The sequence below is a fragment of the Eumetopias jubatus genome, unplaced genomic scaffold, assembly GCF_037043125.1.
Source record: "Eumetopias jubatus isolate StellerSeaLion01/CBP00866 unplaced genomic scaffold, mEumJub1_p1.0 scaffold_4, whole genome shotgun sequence".
In the NCBI taxonomy this organism is placed as follows: domain Eukaryota; kingdom Metazoa; phylum Chordata; class Mammalia; order Carnivora; family Otariidae; genus Eumetopias; species Eumetopias jubatus.
Genome location: NW_028274810.1, coordinates 61,977,156 through 61,982,304, shown reverse-complemented (window position 1 = coordinate 61,982,304; position 5,149 = coordinate 61,977,156).

The window sequence follows — 5,149 nt, the reverse complement described above, 5'->3', positions numbered from 1 at the left end:
CAACACCTGCAAAATCACAGGCGTTGAAATGATGAGAGAGATTGAAAGAGGAAGGGAAGGTAGGAAGAGCCTGAAGCACAGTGTTGAGAGAAAAAAAGCTCAAAATAGATACTATTATACAGAGATATGTGAGTGTGTGTGTAACATACCTGTCATATAATGTTTTGTGTCCAAAGAGACAGATTCCCTAAGCATACATAATGAAATGCTAAAGGACTTCTCTCTGAACAGTGGGAACGTGGATGATTTTTATCTCTTGTCCTTATCTCTGTTTTCCTGCAATGAACATATTTGTGTTGTAAGAAGGAAAAAGAAGATACTAGCCAGAAGACAGCAAGTCTCACCCTCTCCCAGACAGCAGTGACACTTGGTCCAAACACTCCCCTGTTCCTCAACTTCACCCCTTTCCTCCTCCCGCTGTGTACTTCACTCATCCTAACATGCAAATTTTAGCCTTCACCGAAAAGTAATAATCACTGAAGAGAAACAGCAAATATCAATCCCGTGTGAGGGAAAACGATGCACCCCAATGATAAGCAGAGATGCAATGTGAATTATAGGGATTGAACAATATTTCTCCTAATAACAGCAAACAACAACCACAACAGCAGTAATAATACCCAATGCTGGCAAGAGTGCAGTGAAATGGATAGCCTCCTGCATTGTTGAGGACATTGTAAGTTCAGCTCTGGGAGAAAAGCTGTCCTGGCAATATGAATTAAGATCCATGAAACATCTCCAAAGGAAAGAGAAACAAAAACAAAAATGAACTATTGGGGACTTCATCAAGATAAAAAGCTTTTACATGGCAAAGGAAATAGTCAACAAAACTAAAAGGCAACCTACAGAATGGGAGAAGATATTTGCAAATGTCTTATCAGATAAAGGGCTGGTATCCAAAAATCTATAAAGAACTTATCAAACTCAATGCCCAAAAAACAAAAAATCCAGTTAAGAAATGGGAAGAAGTCATGCACAGACATTTCTCCAAAGAAGACATACAAATGGCCATAAGACACATGAAAAACTGCTCAACATCCCTCGGCATCAGAGAAATACAAATCAAAACCATAATGAGATACCACCTCACACCGGTCAGAATGGCTAAAATGAACAAGTCGGGAAAGGACAGATGTTGGTGAGAATGTGGAGAAAGGGGAACCCTCCTACACTGTTGAGAATGCAAACTGGTGCAGCCACTCTGGAAAACAGTATGGTGGTTGCTCAAAAAGTTAAAAATAGAGCTACCCTACGACCCAGCAATTACACTACTAGGTCTTTATCCAAAGGATATAAACATAGCAATTCGAAGAGGCACCTGCACCTCAATGTTTATAGCAGCAATGTCCACAATAGCCAAACTGTGCAAAGAGCCCAGATGTCCATCGACAGATGAATGGATAAAGAAGATGTGGTCTAGGGCGCCTGGGTGGCTCAGTCGGTTAAGCGACTGCCTTCAGCTCAGGTCATGATCCCGGAGTCCCGGGATCGAGTCCCACATCGGGCTCCCTGCTCAGCAGGGAGTCTGCTTCTCCCTCTGACCCTCCCCCCTCTCATGCTCTCTCTATCTCATTCTCTCTCAAATAAATAAATAAAATCTTTAAAAAAAAAAGATATGGTCTATATACACAATGGAATACTACTAAGCCATCAAAAAGAATGAAATCTTGCCATTTGCCAACAACATGGATGGAACTAGAGGATATTATACTAAGTGAAATAAGTCAGAGAAAGACCAATTTCCTATGATTTCACTGATACATGGAATTTAAGAAATAAAACAGATAAACCCAGGGGAAGGGAAGGAAAAATAAAATAAGAGGAAAACAGAGAGGGAGGCAAACCATAAGAGACACTGAACTCTAGGAAACAAAATGAGGGTTGCTGGAGGGGAGGTGGGTGGGGGAAAGGGGTCACTGGGTGATGGGCATTAAGGAGAGCACTTGATGTAATGAGCACTGGGTGTTATATGCAACTGATGAATCACTAAATTCTACCTCTGAAACTAATTTTAAAAAACCCATGAAATTGGCCGCTGTATTTCATTCAGTAATTCAACATCAGGAAATGTGTCTTTAAAACATAATAAAAGGTGCTGTCAAAGATTTATGTTCCAAGATGTTCATATTAACAGAAAAAAAAAATTGCTCTGGTCTATCCATGCAATAAAATGTTAAACCACCATTTAAAACCATCGCATGAAGACAAGGGGCAATATGCTCAGGATATTTACAAATGCTCACCACTATTACAATTACACGTAAGTCATGGATTTAAGGAGTCTAAAACATTTTAAAAGGAAATATATCGACCTACTCACATTGGATATGAAAGAGAGATAGAAAATGAGTGTTTTTATTGAATTTTCTAGAGTCCCATGGGTATACTTCTTTAAGGATTTTCTAAAATCCATTCTAAATTAAATTGGGGTGGAAACATGCCTTCTCTGCTTCTCCATGCCTCAGTTTCCTTTCCTCCAAACAAAGCTCACCACAGGTGTGTTGTGGGTATAGGACAGGTTAATACATGTGATCCATTAAATGGGCGAAGTCTCTGACGTGCTCAGACAATACCAGGTACACAGCAAATAATGAATATTAGCCTTCCCCACTCCCCTTCTACTACATTATTCTAGGGAATTTCTCTTCTCACTTAGGTCCTTGATGCACCCCCTACCTGAACTGCCTTCAGACTTCAGATTTGTTACTTATCCTGAGTACAACTTTCTAAAAGCAAACACAAAGAGTATCCGTTCACATCACTTCTACAAACCTCTAATATCTTCTAGCTTTGAGATGCTATCCAAACACTTCAGTCCATCATTTTATGCTTCATGATCAGCCCTACATTTCCTTATAGACTTGCATCATCAAGCACAAAACAGCCCTTTCCGCTGTGGAAAGGCAAATGCGAATTTATCCTGCATGCCAAAAATAAACTGGGAAGGGGCCACGTGCTGTTGATGTGCATCGTAGTGCATCCGGTGCCGCATGCTCGCAAGCACCTTAGAGCAGTTAGCACTGGAGGAAACAGGCTGAGATAAGTGACTTGCCCAGAGGCATGCAGCTAGTAAATTACAGAGTGGAGATTTGAACTCCACGCTTTCCCACCCCCAACACCAACCCCAGGGCCTATGTCCTTCTGCCTTCCTCCCTGCGTTCCTGCCTCATGAGTATACCTTCCAGTCCAGGTCTTCTGCATCACCGTTCTGTAAACATGCCATGTTTCATCCGAGACCCCTTAGGTTATGGCCTCTGGGATGGTCCATACATACACACACACACACACACACATGCTTCTCCACCCACGTGAGTGTGCATGCATGCATACCACACACGTATACCCCTTCCTAATCCTTTCTCTCTCTCTTGAACACCATTCCTCCCTCTAAAACCTTTTAAATCCTTCCTCTTATCTAGTCTTCCCTTACCTGACCTTGTTCATTGCAGTCCATCTACGTTAAGAGGTGGTTCACCTGCAGTAGACAGAGTACGGAGATTCGGACTTCAGGGCCAGCTGAGAGGTGGTAGGCATGGTTCCAACCAGCAGAGTGCTGACAGTCTAGCAGCTAAAACTTGGAAGTGACGACCCCAAAGAGGGCCAGACTCCTAGGAGAGATGAGGGAGGGCTGGCTGAAGAGGCAGGCAGGGGGTCAGAGCTGCTTGGCACGAGGGGGCATTTCACGTCGGTGAGGGTGGAGCCAAGTCCTGACTGAGCCTGTCATCCTAGACAAGTTACTTCTCTCTGGGCTCATCTCTTTCGATAGAAAATAGTATTTATGAGCCGGCTGTCCTCTGAGTACCCCCATCCTCACCCCAAACTCAGCATAGTGTCTGGCACATAGCAAGTATTCAATAAATGAACTCTGACTTTCTAGGATGGAGGGGAGAGGAAGGGAGTTCTTCCCGAGAGGAAGAGACTCTCTTCTCTTGTTAAGCTTTAGGCTCTCCAGAAATGATTCCTGCCCCATGGGTCATGGATCACCCTTCTCCCCTTTCTCTCCAAATCCAGGCCAGGTTTTCTCGGAGACCATGACCATTCTTAGGCAGGGAGTGTTTAATTATTTCTCTGTGAGCCTGTCCCCCAGCTGGACAGAGTTAATAAACCAGCCAGGTCTTTATCTTAACAAGGAGTCTGAGGATCAAATTCTCCCCTCATTAAAGACCCAGAAATCTCCCTGACAGCGAGGACTGGGAGTTCTACAGTCAGCCTGAACTCGGAATTTGGTTTCTTAGTGAATTCCTCCGTGGACTCAAGCATTTAGAGGCTGGGACGGTTAGGGAGAGAGGGAGGGGAAGAACAGGAGGGAAGGAGGGAAGGAGCGTGGAGGGCCACGGGGACTGGAGGGAGGGAAAACAAGTCTCTGCTAGAACCCAGAACATGGACATGAGGAAGGAGCTTCCTGAGACGGCTGTGGGGCTGGGGCTGCTGTGGCCCAGAGCGGGGCTCTCACACATGCCCTCTGAGCACCCTGAGCACGCAGTCTTCTCAGGTGCAAGAGGACTGAGCCCCCAGCTAGTAAAGTTTGAAGCCCATCCTCCTTGCTCTGGAGTCTGAGCTCTTTCCAATCACTGCACAGGTTTCCCCAAATACACCTCCAGACTGTGGGGTCACCAGGGGCAACTTCGCCTTCCCATGTCTGTCTCCCAACAACCACCCAGGACAGGTTCAGAGCCAAACACTTCTTTCCTCCTTCAGATAATGCCACCTACGGTCATATATTTATGAAGAAGTGTTGAAACGTTGGGAGAGATTTAAATGTGCACGCAAACATACACTTGACTCATTTTCGGCAGTTTTTCAGTACATACCAGCGTACTTGTGCCAGTAGTGCCCGACGTGGAACCACGAGACCTGAGTTCAAATTCTGACTGTGGCACATACTATCCATGTGAATTGAACAAATCTCTTCATGTCCTTGAGGTCTGATTCCCATCAGGCAGAAATAATAAGAAGGCATATCTCCCAAGGGGGTTGTGAGGGCTAAAGAGGAGAATACACATGCCAGTCAAAAAAAAAAAAAAAAAAAAAAATACTGTGTGCTTTCGCTTACATGCGGTAGCTAGTCAAATTCATAGAAACCAAAAGTAGAAGGGAAGTTGCCCAGGGCTGGGAGGAGAGGGAAAATGGGGGTTGTTAATGGGTGTAG